This window comes from Peromyscus leucopus, chromosome 2, assembly GCF_004664715.2.
Source record: "Peromyscus leucopus breed LL Stock chromosome 2, UCI_PerLeu_2.1, whole genome shotgun sequence".
Classification (NCBI taxonomy): domain Eukaryota; kingdom Metazoa; phylum Chordata; class Mammalia; order Rodentia; family Cricetidae; genus Peromyscus; species Peromyscus leucopus.
In genome coordinates, this window is record NC_051064.1 from 107,135,719 (window position 1) to 107,150,800 (window position 15,082).

Genomic DNA, 15,082 nt, shown 5'->3' on the forward strand with positions numbered 1-15,082 from the left:
ATGTTCCTAAAGGCACATGAAGATCAATGCCTATTTTTCCTTTATAAGGAGCGTTTGCTGTGTTTTAAAAATAGAAGGGGGAAATGTCAGATTTGTAAGCCAAAGATAATGCCCTTAAACATTTTCTTGTGTTGTTTCTTGCTATCTACTTCTGTTTATGTTCTATTCATGAGTGTGTGGGGGTGAGAGAGAGAGAGAGAGAGAGAGAGAGAGAGAGAGAGAGAGACAGGCAAGCAAACAGAGATGGTGTTTGTGTGATGTGGGATGTGGAGTGTATGTGTGTGTGTGATATGTGTCTGATAGGTATATAGGTGATATGGGTGTGGTATGAGTGATTATGGTATACGTGAAAGAGATGTGGGTCTGTGCTGTATGTGAACTTTTGTGCAATGTACATGTATATTTTTGTGTGTGATGTGTATTTGTGCAATTTATATGTATATTTTGTGTGTGATATGTATGCATGATGTGTATGTGGTGTGTGTGAGATATTGTGTATGTGTGATATGTGTGTGGTATGAATAAGTGTGATGTGTATGAGAGAGAGCTGTGTGTCTTTGATATGTATATGTGTGTGATGTGTGTGTAACATGTGTGATGTATGTGTTTCTTGTATATGATGTGTACTTGATGTGTGTGATGTATATATGATCTATATGTGTGTATATGTTAAGCATATTGTTGTAATTCATACTTGTTCACTTAAAAATATATACATTTCCCTTTACCATGTATTATTTACTTATTACATTTATTTTTGTGAGTATATATGCTTGATCCATGACATATATATGGAAGTCATAGTACAGCTTTAGGATGTTGGTTCACTCCTCCCATCATGTGGTTCCAGAGATCGATCTCAGGACCTCAGGCTTGGTGGCAAGTGCCCTTATCTGCTGAGCCTCTTGCCAGCTCATGTACTCATTAACACTGCCTCAGTAGCTCTATACTGTTGTACAATGACAATGTCACGATCTCCTCTACAAGTAGGCATTTAAGTTGTTTCCAATTCCACTGTCATGAGTAATGTGACATGACACATTTTTATCAGAGTGTAGATTGTGTGCTCAGAGATTTCTTTAGTCAAAAATTCCCGAATGTGAAATCTTTCAGTTAGAGGGCCCGAGTCTTTTAACTTTCTGTTCCACATTGCTCATGCACCATGTAAACAGACTGTAACATTTTAAACTTTTACCTACAGCATGTGTCAAATCCTTTCTCTTCCTGCTAGTGCTAAGTATTGTTGTTATAGCTTTTTATGTAAACTCTGCTAAAATGCTAGAAGCCACAACTGTTTAATTAATATTCATGTGTTTGCTTGATTTTAAACATGACTATTTTCATCTGCTTTTTATTCATTATGCTAAATATTTTATTCATGCCCTTTTATCATTTATCCATGGGGGCGTCAAAATGTTCTTCTTAGAGGTTAGGCCTAACTTTCTATAGAGTAAACTTATTACATTTGCCAAATATTTCTCTAGAGATATGTTTTTCCAGAATATTGTTTGCCCCATGTTGTTCATAGCATGGGCTTTAAATTTAAGGTAAGTTAGTAAAGACATTCATAGTGTGAATTTTAGGGAATGAAAATAAGCAAAAATGAGGCAATAAAATTCTTTCTTCCTCATGCTATTTGGGAATAGCCATTCATAAAATTTGTGTATTTTATTTTTATCTTTCTCTATATATTTAAGTACTTTTCATAAATATAGGCTTACAATGAACAATCTGCTATTGTTTCTCCTACTTAACATGTTAAGGATATATTTGCTGGCAATAAATATTCTTCTTCATTATTCTTTTAATAGCTTATTATGTGAACAGAAAAGTACATTTATCTAGGTCACTGTTGTTGAATCCACATCTAGCAGCTGTTGCTTTGGAGACAGGTAATCACTGTCAGTGTGGGACATGGAGACTTGTCCGTAGTTATTTACTTAGGATGAATTTGCCTAAAGGCAGGTCAAAGGTTTAAACAAATGTTACGTTTTTTTGTAGTGAACTACAAATTTCCTTTCAAACCCATGTCTTAAGTTTATGGCATGGAATTTACTTTGACTTAAGGTTATAAATTTTTACACAGTATTTGAAGTGATTTAAAGGAAGAAATTTACCTAGCTACTCCTGTGTCAGGGGGGAAAAAAGATGAATAAATACACAATGTGCCAAGAATCCAAGTCCCCAGAGCAGACACCTCAGCCTAGAATAAGCTGAGTTTTTGAATATTGGTCATTTGCTTTGTCCACACTTTGCTCCACAAAGCAAAATTTTCCAAATCCACTAAAGATGTGGAGACAGAGCCTCAAAGAACTGAGAGTACCCTAGCACATGCTCACATGATCCAAATCCTGGCCAGTCTCTGTTCTCTCTCTGACTCTTGGTGTAGTTTCATTTTCTAGGAGTCCAGCAAACCTGGGAACATGTTGGGAGGCTTGTTCTAGTTCACAAAGTGGAGTTGCAAAGTGGGTGTCTATTTCACTCTGAAGGCATATGGCTTTTACTGCCTCCTTATGAGGCAAAGGTTTCTGCATGCACTCTGCTTCTAGCCCTCCTCCAGCGTGTCAACTTACCTGAGAAATTACATGCACATTTCTGATTGAGTTTGGAGAATCGAGCACAAGCTCTCATTACAGCCTGTGGTCTCTCTCAGTTCCTCTTTATTTTAATTAAACCATTTTAATATTGTATACAGTACGCCCAAACACAAGAGTTTAATACTAATAAGATTAATCATATGTATACTGGAAAAGAACATAAACCCAGCAGTGACTGTTTACATAGCTGGAGATATATCTTAATATTCCTTTATTCAGCATTGAATAATGTTGTGGTTTGTAAAAGCCATATGGTAGAAAATATTTGGAGGAAAATTACCATAATTAATTAAAAATATGTAACAAACTAGTGTACTATGTAGTGAGACACAGAACAATTGAGTCATATATGTCTGGGTGATTTGTAGATGCTCAATAGAAAAAGATGATCTGAAATCATAAGTTCTTTGATCCTGTTTTGATTTCTTATTAATACATCACTTTGGGAAAGTCTCCCTCTTTGATTTTCTCTCTTCTTTCTTCTCTTTATTTTTGTTTGTTTGGTTGCTTTGGTTTATCTGTGTAGTCTGGCCTGGAACTGGCTCTGTAGACCAAGATGGCCTTGAACTCACAGAGATCTGCCTGCCTCTGCCTCCCCAGCGCTCGGATTAAAGGCATTTGTTAAAGACATGTGCTACCATGCCCGGCTCTTCCCAGATTTTCTACTTTCTCACTTTTAAGGTATAATAATATTTGTCTCAAATGCAAGAGTTCAATTCAATACTGAATACAGAAGTTGAAATCACAAAGTTATGTCAAAATGCTGTCAGAGAAGAAACAGAAAAGGTTTGTAATGTCAGGGTGATACTCAGGAGTATCAAGAACTGGGCAATGGCTCAGTTGGAAAGGTATTTTTCATACAAGCATGAAGACCTAATTTCAGACCTCCAGCTCCATGTTAAAGAGTCAGATGTGGCAGCACATGCCTAGTCCAGTGCTGGGGCAGTAGAGACTGCCAGTCTAGCCAATCAGGTATCCCCAGGTTCAGTTAGACACCCCGTCTCAAAAAGCAAGATGGAGAAGCTGTTGAGGAAGACTTCTGATGTTGACCTCTGGTTTCCACATGCATGCTCACACACACACACTCACCCACCCATACCAAAAACCAACCTAACATTTTTTTTTAAGAATATCAAATGTTTCCCCCAGTATTTCTAGTGGATGACTTGTAAGCACATCATGTCCTTTGACTCCTGGGGCACTCACCTCTGCAGACCCCCATCTCTACTGTATAACGCTAGTTCTTTTTCATCTAGAATAAGCATTCTCAATATTTCATATATGACGTAAGGAGTGGCTGCCTCGTTGCCCTACCTATTTATGTCATGCCAATGAGTGACATAGCAATTTCTAGACAGGTCTCTCTGAGAGCCTGTAAATTGATTTCCCTTTGCTCAAAAGTGGAGAGGGAACAAGGCTTAATTCTAAATCCTGAGAAGCCAGGAACTTCCCTGAGTTCCTCCCTTCATTACAGCTCGGCTGTAACTGGTAGGCTCTAGAGTCTGAGAGACAGCGATCCTCCACTCCTCAGGGCATTTCACTGTCATAGCTCCCTCCACAGCCTGCTATTCTTCCCATTCTTGGGGATGAAACTCTCCAGGACCTTTCTTTCATTATTATCCACCAGAAGCCATAATATTGTCTCCAACTGAGTTCAGAAACAAACCAAAGACTGTACAAAAGAGGTTCAGAGACACCCAAAGTAAAATCATTACCCTAAGTTATTGCTACATTTTATCACTGGAGAAAGTTCTAGAGAAAGTTTTGCTAAGTCTGAGGTCAAGATAAGTGGTCCGTGATGAGAGTAATCCTGCAAGGCTATGCACCAGCATATGTCAGCCCTGTTTTCAAAGTAAAGAGACTGAGGCAAGTCAGCATTGCTCACAGAGAGGAGCCTTGAGTGACAACAGAGCCTTTGTCCCTGGAGAGAAATCAGCCTTGCTCCACAGTGTCTCCAACTTGCCACCACCACAGGAACCTGTCTTCTTCCTTCATGGAGCCCTCTGGATTCACTCTCCCCCAACAGAGAGATTTAAACAGTGTGACACAATGTCTTTCCCGTCACTGATTTTTTTTTGCCCAGACTACACAAGAGTAAACTTTTGTTCTGAGGATTGTTTGTTCTCATGACTCTTAGTCTACGAAAGTCCATCACTGTTCCCTACTGTCATCACCTGAGGTGAATGGCTTGTCTGCATCTTTGTTTTCAAGGGCTCTTTTCCCTGAAGCTGACTTGGAGCTCACTTGCATAGAGAAGGTGCAGAAATCAGGATTGGCCAGAGGGAGAGCTAACCAGTGTCATAGCCACAACAGCGCCCATGCCAGGCTCTGCAGGTGAGGTGGCCCTGCAGAGTTGAGCCAAGTTGTCAGTTACTAGATACCAGTGGGAGAGAAGATGCTACCCAGGCAAGGGCAGCAAGGGAACCAGGTGCCATGCTAAATTATCAAAGATCAATCCTACCATCAGTCTCCGGTAAATGAAAGCTCTCATGTAAAGGGAGAATTAGTCATTCAGCTGTTCTTCAGCACTGGGAACCATCCCCAAACTGGCATTTCCACCTTCCCCTTCCATTCCATTTGCCAGCCTCACCTATGAATACTGTACAAACAGCACCCATGGAACCTCTCCAGAGTCAGTGAGTCATGTCTGGAGTTCTGGTGACAACCTGGACTATCAGATACTGTGGACAGAGAGTCTTTGATTGCAGAGTTAGAAAGCCAAGTTTTGCATAAATCTTTTTAAATCCATTCTACCCTTGCTTCTCATGTTCTCATGGTTGATCTGTGACTGTCCTGCACATGGTCTTAGCATATAACAGGCCTTTAAGAAAGGTGAACTCTCCCCTTTTCTCTTCATTAGAAGGTGGGTTTGGGTTACATGTTACCTAGGGTCTCTCTAAAGTCCCACATCCATCCTGGAATCATCTAATGAGTTTTCAAATTCTGTTTCATTCTCATTATTCCTTCTTTATTGACGGTCTGTAATAAGCCATCTTTGGTTTTCACTTGGTTGTCGTGATCAGGAAATCTCATGACTGGTGCAAACATCTGGTATGGTAGAACCATTTTTTTTTTTTTTTTTTTTTTTTTTTACTCCTGAGAAAATAATCACATCAGTAGGATGAGGGAGGAACCTGACTTGTTCAAGGTCACACCACCACTAATAATGAAGTAGGGAACACCCACCACCCATGCTTCTGACCCATCTGAGGCTCCCCAGCCCCTATCTCTAGCTGCAGCTACTATGTTCGGGTCTATAAAGCAACATGATCCGTTTTCCTTGTGTTAACATTATTCTAGCATGTAATATCTGCACAGGAGGCAATGACCTGAGAAATACTTTTCTTTCCGGGGCTTCGCTTATTCTGCAGGGTTTATTAATTTTATTTATGTATTTGATCTCTCAAATGAAATAATAAACTAATTAGGGGGACAATTTACTGGTGTGCTCCAGCGAGGGTGTTTTATGGCCCCTGTGTAAGCTTGTAGAGCTGTGCTGTCAGCAGATCCACTTTCTGCCCTGCTGCTCTTAATTGCTGCCATGAGACACACATGGCAGGCAGCCCTGCTTGGGATTTGTGGCTCCAGGGGCATCTGGAGATGTGGGGGGATTTTTTTTTCCCTAGGAGCCTTTCAGAATTCCTTCAACAGACAGGCTGCTTCATGTAGCTTGCAAAGATGTGACTGTGGCTCCCAGAGAACAGAGATAGGCATGTAGATTGAGACTTTCTGGAGAATGGGGAAAGCTTGAGGACAGAAGCACTGAAAATTAGAGCCAAATAGGCTAGTAGTCCCAGATAGAGACAAAGGTAAAGGCCGCAGACATAGGGACATTGCACGTTGTAGGAGCAAGAGACGGAGAAATACTAGGAGAGCTGTGATTGGAATAATAGGGCAATAGACCAAAGTTACATTCTTTGCTTTGGTAAAATTGGATTTGAAGTGAACTCTCTTCCAAGCTAACATCATCTGAGTCTTCACAATATAGCCAGTTGTTAATGCTAGCCTTTCATTGTAACTTTGTCCTCACTTGACTGAACACCAGGAGTTAGAAGTGTCTAAAACTAGGACTCGAACCTGGAGTCTCTGGAAGAGTAACCTGTACTCTTAACCACTGAGTAATCTCTCCAATTTCCAGCACCCATATAATTGCTCAAAACCATCTGTAATTTCAGTTCCATTGGATCTGATACCCTCTCTGATCTCTATGGTCACCAGATATGCATGATGCACACAGACAGACATATAGGCAAAACAGTTACACACAGAAATATAATAAAAATTAAAAATGTTTAAAAAACAAGTGTCTAAAACTATGTATGGAATGTAATAAGGGTTCATAAGCATCTTTTGAATGAAAGAATGAATAGATGAATACATGGATGGATGGATGGATGGATGGATGGATAAATAAATAGGTGGACCAATGCTTCAAAGCTAAGTGGGGAACTGAGGCCTATAAATTGCATTTTACTCACCAACTATCTCTTATGTGATGAACAAAGGTAACTTTTCCTAGTAATTATATTCACTAGAGAATTATTACAACAGAGTCAACAAGTCTCCAGTACACAAGCATTTGACTTCCCTTGACTTAAGCAGCTTTCTCGTTAGTGCATGCAGCACACATAACCACACTCATCTACAGCAGAGGTCAAAGTCCTGCAGTGCCCTAATGTCCTAACAATGTTTCTGCTTGCTCACTGGCTGCCTGGAGACACAAATTCAGTCGCTGTTCTGGCAACTGCTGCACTGTCACCATGGATTACAGCGGCATGTGGGTTTTGTTGGTTAAATTCCAGATCTCTTGCTACCACCTGGTTGGTGGGCTAGCAGATAGGATGAGGGTGTGATGCAGTCACACTCATGGAAGTTAAGAAGCCCATGGGCCTCCGTGCAGAAATTTCATACTGTTTGCTTCCTCTAAGGGTTTTACTGTTTGCACCTCTGCTGTGATTGGAGGCATACAAATTAGCAAACTCTAGGTACAATTAGTACACATGCCGACCCTGCTACCACCCCCATTGAACTGGATATAGAATTTTGAGAGCTATTCACATGAAATGCTCCTGACTTGTCTGTGCTGTTCACATGCAGTCAATCCCTGTGTATTAACAGTGTTAAAGTGCTGGGCCCACAGCTGGACCTGGGATCACAGACCTTTTGCTCAGCTCTAGACAGCTCAGACACAAAATGGCTACATTGATGCTGTGGTCCTAGGTCCAGTCAGATGCTGGGGCATGGATGTATCTTAGACATCCTTGGCAAATTTCTAGAATTACAATTTGTGTAACAAACCTAATTATGTGACTTCCTGTTTCATCTTTACCTATCATACAGAAGCCACTGTGTCTTTTATCACAGTGCTCAGAACCACAACACATCTGCAATTAGAATCAACTAACCAAAGTTTAGAAAGGGAAAATGATGTGTCCAGAGTTATACGAACCTCATTGTATTAATAATAAAAAAATTCTACATTCTTCCAGAGATGTGACAATTACCAAAGAGGTAAAAACTAGGTAACACAATGTTCAAACAGCAACTTTTCACTGACATAGTTTTGTGTAGATGTATGAGTGTATGATCGTGTGTGTGTGTGTATGTGTGTGTGTGTGTGTGTGTGTGTGTGTGTGTGTGTGTGTGTGTACTTGTATCTGTGTGCCTGTAGGTGTGTATATAAGACCGGAAGCAAGGGGTTGATGTCAATTGCCTTTCTCAGTTGCTCTCCACATTAGTTTTTTAAACAGTCTCTTGCTGAACCGGAAACACACTGATTGGCAGGCTGCTTGGCCAATGAGTTCCTGGGATCCTCCTTTCTCTATCCTTCCAGTCTGTGGTTACAGAAGCATGTTGCCATGCCCTACTTTTCATACAGGTGCTAGGGATCAAAATCCAGGCCTGTGTGATTAGCAGCAAACACTTCATTCATTCATTAGCCACCCACCCTGCCTCTCCATTGAAATTTTTCCATCATGAATTGAATAGATAGCAAGGATAGTGCTTACTTTATCTTATCATATGACATCTACAGACACATTGGAAAACACCTGGATTGAACTCTACAGGAAACTCTTAGATTATTCCCAGCTGTCCAGAACAGAAACATTTCCAGGCTTCCAGATGCTCCCAACTGACCAACTTCAGTGTCATTCTGGTCTAAGGCCTACAAAATGAATAAGGCCACAATAAAGGGCAAGGCAGAGTGTCTTGTTGGTTGTTTGTGCTCTTTTGGGGACCTGCCATCCAGCTCCCAAATAAATTACATGGAGGCTTATTCCTACTTATAAATGCCTAACCTTAGCTTGGCTTGTTTCTAGCCAGCTTTCCTTAACTTCAAGTTATCCCATCTACCTTTTGCCTCTGGGCTTTTCCTATTCTCTTACTTCTGTAAATTTTTTTTCCTGGAGCTGAGGACCAAACCCAGGGTCTTGCACTTGCTAGGCAAGTGCAATACCACTGAGCTAAATCCCCAACCCCATTACTTCTGTAAATCTTACTCTCACTCCATGGCTTGCATGTAGCTGAGTGGCTGGCCTCTGGAGTCCTCCTCCTTCTCTGGCTCCTTCTTTCTCCTCCCAGATTTCTCCTTCTATTTATCCTCTCTACCTACTAGCCCTGCCTATCCTTTCTCCTGCCTTGCCATTGGCCATCCAGCTCTTTATTAGACCATCAGGTGTTTTAGACAGGCAAAGTAACACAGCTTTACAGAGTTAAACAAAGCAACATAAACAAAAGTAACACACCTTAAAATAATATCCCCAACAAGAGTGAAGGATAACAAGAATAGGGGGGCACCAGAACAGAACTCTACTTGTTTGCTTGGAAGTTTGTGTCCATTTTCATTGCCTGTTTAGTTTACTATTAAGTTCCCATGATCAAAGCAATGTTTGACACAGACTGTCAACATGTATAGGAATGAACAATGATGAGCATATGGATGGAAGGATGCAGTGGTGGACAGATATACCCTGTGGACTGTGAACACTCAGGATAAAGTCATAGTCATTGAAGTGTTATGGGCATTTACAGGGGGATAGGAAAGAATACCAGTGCAATAAGATGTTGAGAACAAAAATAGACTCTAAAGATTTGAGGGCTTCATATGTAATAGATAAATAACGCAAACAATAATAGGTCCAGCCTATATTGTTTGCTCCCAGGGTCCACGGAAGAGTCTACTAACCAGCTGAGGATTCTAATCTGAGGGATATTCAATGAATCTAAGCCCACTGAGTTCTTTAGTCCATTTGCTTTATTCTTCTATGGTGGTTCCACCTACACAGTTTCTTTTCTGCTCTCTTACTTAGCTCCTCTCGGTCCCTCCTGCTCTCAGTCCCTTTTGCTGTTCTCTCATCATTCTACCTAGTTCTTTACATCTCTGTCCTCATCTTTGTTCTTTTCCATCAATCCTATTCCCAGTGCCCTCAAAGAACCAGTATATATACCCACACAGTAATTCTTTTGTAAATCAATGTGAGGCTTGAAGTTTTCAGGGTCACAGGGAGAGGTGACAAGGACCCACACATAAAGCAATTAATTGTCAGCTTCCAATTACAACTCAGAAGGGGAGTGACTAAAGGGGAGTTCTCTGGTAGGGTCAACTAAAGCCTAAGACCAATTAGGGAATTTATGTGCTCAAACTATAATCTAGAAATGGCTAGACAGAATGTTAGTGGTCAATAAGTGACAAGAAAGTAAACTATCTTTGGCGCCACTTTTCCCGCTTCTTTCTGATAGGGAGGGGGACATATGCTAGGTGGCTAAGCAACCTATGTCAGAGCATGTAGTATTTGGTTAGTAAAAGCACTTTCACTCAGAGTAATTGCTGAGGAGAAAATCTAGGAATAGCACCTGGCTGAGGAGGAGTAAAAACTTAATTTGCACAAGAAAGAAGCTTGGCACCTGTTGCCTGCCTGGCTTGGAGGCAATCTCCTTAAGTCAGTGGGAAGTAACTGCCTTAACTCAGTATCTAGCAAATGGCTAAAACTTCATCCCAGGAATGTGAGCAGTAAATCTCTTAAATTAGGGTCTTATGTAAATAACCCGTGGTGAAGGTAAGGAGTTGAGGATTTAACAGTTAGTGGTTCTTTTCTCTATCTGTGAGTGAGATGAGCTAATGTTTATCTATGTGCAGTTTTGTCCTTGGAAAAAGGTATCTTTGCTGAAATACTTTTGTCTGGAGAATGGTCCTGGCCAGATATATGTTAATGAAAAATAAACACAGCTGGGAACAGTTGTCCAATTACCCCAAATGTATAGGGAAAGTTGTGCCCAAGACTGAGATGCAATTGTGAGAGTACATGTACACATAACATGGAGATGCACGGTAAATGGGGAGAATCATAGCTATTATTGCACAAGAAGTTTACAACAAGAGACAGCCAGTTCATTCAAAAGGCAGTAATCCCATAACACCTTGTGTAATGGTTTCCTCTAACAGAACCCTTAGTTCTCATAGGTTGACCTTCTGAACACTAGTTGTCACTGCTGTGTACTCTCATGGACTTTCACTACCAGCGGCTCTCAATAGATAAATCATTACAAATCAATGTTATGAACCCAGAACTAAAGGTTACCCAGATAACACATATTTATACAGAAAGGTGATGGAATACTGACCTTGTATCATACAAACATTATTAATTCCAAGTAAATTAAATGTTAGAGACATTACTATAGACTATTTAAAAGGAACTAGAAGTCCAAACATAGATCTATATATACATAGATAATTCAGTTAAGAATTTATCACGTAAAACAGACAAAGCTTCTACCTTAAAGACAAATATTTATATTCCCTTTCAAGTAAAATGTATTCTAAAAAAAAATATATGTTGCTGGGCAGGAGAAGTGGCTCAGTGGTTGATAATGGATCAGGATGGCTCACTTCTTGTAGAAGACCCAGGTCAGGTTTGATTCACAGCTCCTACATGGCAGCTCACAACCATCTGTAACTCCAGTTCCAGGGGATACAATGTGGCCTTCTGACCTCTGTGGGCAGCAGACACACATGTGATGCACTGACATACATGAAGGCAAAACACTCATGCACAGAATATAAAAATGATTATTTTTTAATGGTAGGTTGCTATAAACAAAGTAAAAAGTCAAAGCTGGGACTGGAAAAAAATTATTAATTTTGTAAATTATACATCTACCTGAGGTCTGTTCAGCAAAACATATGGATGGGACAATGCATAATGATTACAAACTCCTATGTCCCTCCACATCCCTTGGTCAAATGTTATCATTTACCCTTCGTTATGCAGCTTCCTGTACTTTGAGGGCTCCTCCCAGGACCTGTGCTCACACTGACTTTAAGACTTTCTAGTGTCTGCTGAATGTCCTGTCTAAAACTGAGCTCCTGCCAGGCCCAGCACTGTTCATCCCCTGCTCTGGTTTTTCCCAGCCCCCATCTGACTAACAGACTAAGCATTTGGCTTTCTTACTTACTTCATTTTGTCTCCCTCCTATACAAAGGCCATGGAAAACTGGACAAAAAGAAAAGCTAATGGCAGAAGGAAAAACGTAAGTGGCCAATAAAGTACGGAAGAAATCTATCTCACCGGTAGCTAGAGAAATGCTAACAAAATACCTAGATGTGTTTCGCATTTATAAGACTGGAAAACCTGGGCTGGAGAGATAGCTCAGTGGTTAAAGAACACATGCTGTTCTTGTAGTGGAGCCAGGTTAAGTCCCAGTACCCAAACAGAGACTCACAACCATGTGTAACTCCAGTGCCAGGGCATCTGATACCTCTAGTTCCAATGCCTCTAGCCCACTACCAGCACTCATGTCCACATGCCTGTATGCAAGCCACACAGCTACACATAATTAAGAATATTTTTTTAAAAATTAAAAATAAACTTTAAAAAAGATTGGGCAACCTGAAAAGTATGACCACATGAAAAATGTGAAATAATTCTGGATTAATCTAAACACAGCTCTCGTCTTATGGGGCAATCTACAAGGTTTGGTAATGTTGAAGATCCGTTTTCTCTCTGCCTTGGCAAACTCAGTGTTGAATTTGCTCTCATACCTATGCACCTCAGAAGTACGTACAGTGTCTTTTATCCATTTGTGTTGGCACAATAATACTGGACAAAATAAACAGGCTCCTGATGGGCGCCTGCAGTTTGAATACCACTGACACAAAGTTTTGAAGCATTCAGCACTGGCTGCATTGTTTATGGATGCAAATGTGTATTCGAGGCTGCAATTCAGGCATAGTGATTTAGGATAGCAGTTATCTTAGTGGTACTGAGAAAGCATTCATGGCTGAGTTTGCTTACATCTACAATGTTCATTCTTAAAACAGAAAGACCTGGAGCATAGATGGCAGAGTACGCAAATCCAGCCAGGCTGGTGGCACTACATGCCTCTCTGTTATAATTACATCTATATGCAACTTCACGATTGAAATAATTCATAAGAAAATAAAGAGGAGAGCACTTAAGTGTAACTTGGAGGGGAGAGAGTTTAAGCCATAGTCTATCCAGGAATACAGCATGGCAGAGTAAGACTGTAGGCTGAAGTTTGCTGGGGCACCTTGGTTCACCGCAGTTAGAAGAGTTCAGGCTTTGGAACTAGACATGCTGGGTTTGAATCTTGAGTCGCACATTACTGGTGTTTCTGTTTGAGCATCAATCTTCTCATCCTTAAAATGGACAATGAAGTCTGAACAGAGATGAGAGAGAGAAAAAAAATCCATGATACAGACAGCTGAATCCTCAAAAAATCAACAGCACATATAAATCTTCTGCTAAATAATGAAAGAGATTTCGCTAATTTCAGAAATGAAATAAAATACAATACTACCAACTTCACAGAAATTCCCAAAAATAAGAATTATAAAGTGGAAAAATGAGAGCCCTTCACACAACATATTAAGAATATGAAATGAGCTAAGGCTTTTGGTGCTTGGCATACATAATGCCATATACTGAAGCCAAAGGTGGGCGTGTGTTCCATAGTACCAGGTATTGATGTAAAAAAGACAGAAGTCTGGAGTGTTTTTGAACTTCATGTCTTCTGTCATATTCATTATCTGTTTTTACAATAAACTCATGAAAGATAAACCCATCTTATTTATAAGAAAACTAAGCATTGTAAAGACTCAATCATTTGCCAGCATTTACCCAAATCACCAGGTCTTTCTCCTGAGAAATAAAACTACAAATTAAAACTCTGTGTATATTTCAGTAGTTTTATGAATAGACTCAATTGAATTTCAATGAAACACAACTATAATCTAGCCCTTTGGGCATGGAGTCAACCAACCATTGCTGATGAAAACTAATAACAACAAACCTACCTAGTTTATGTATTTGTAACCACAAGTATGTAAAGGAGTGGAATTGTTGTAATGGAGTATTAATAAGTGCATATTCTTGCCTTAAACAGATTCTTGGTCTTGGAATACACTGAAAGATCACTAGCCTGTGGTAGTCCATTACGTTTGGGGCTTTGTCATTTTAAACTATAGAATCTCTTCCTTCTGTTTTACTGTTGTCTGTGAAAACCTGCTGCTTCTCTGATTGCTATCTTCTTTTGTGAATCCAGTGGAACTTTCTGTGATTATCATGATTATTTTGACTGAATGGTTTTCCATTAATGAAGTGTTTATTCAATCACTCAGTCAGCCATTTCTTTATGCAGTAAGGGCTGATTGAGTGACAGCTCAGTCTTATGGTTTAGGCTCATGGGAAGCAAAGGTCAGTGATGAATGATGACTTCATCAGGGAAGCCCATGACTAGAGGGAGGTGGGGAGAAAAATGGATAACTCAGTGCCAGGTAACTCCTTCAGAATGCTGACCCCCAGGGAACCACAGAGCAGGGAATTCTCAGCTAAATAAAGAGTTATGCAGGAAGTGGCATGGAAATTGTGGTGCTAGACATGGAAAATGTTTATTTCTGTCTAGACAAAAATGTAAGATCGTTGATAGATCTTATACTGGGTGGTGGTGGCGTACGTCTTTAATCCCAGCACTCGGGAGGCAGAGGCAAGCAGATCTCTGTGAGTTCGAGGCCAGCCTGGTCTACAGAGTGAGTTCCAGGATAGCCAAGGCTACACAGAGAAACCCTGTCTCAAAAAAATCAAAAATAAATAAATAAATAAAAGAAATTTTGGAAAATATAAATAAATAAGAGAAAAACTACAATTATGTCGCAAAGGCACCCACTGTCATATTTTACACTTCTCCACAGGTGAATTTGAACTTTATTATCAATTTTGTTATATTATACAAAACATATTTCTCATATTTTCTATTTTTTAACCTTATGTTTAAATATGCATAATACCATGCCTTGCAGAAGTAGCAGCATTCATGACATCATACTTCCATTTACTATTTTCCTCTTACAAATAACAATGCTAAACATTTCTGCATATAAATATGAGTCTGCATTTAAGTTGTTTCCTTAAGAACAAATCCAGAAGGTGAATAATCCAGGTGAATTGTGGATTAAAGGGTGTGAC

General features: G+C 40.0%; 1 protein-coding gene across 7 annotated transcripts in view; it reads left to right on the forward strand.

Moving 5' to 3' along the window:
• Dab1 (DAB adaptor protein 1) overlaps positions 1-15,082 on the forward strand; it is a 1,142,636-nt gene that overhangs the window by 550,758 nt on the left and 576,796 nt on the right. The window lies entirely within an intron of this gene.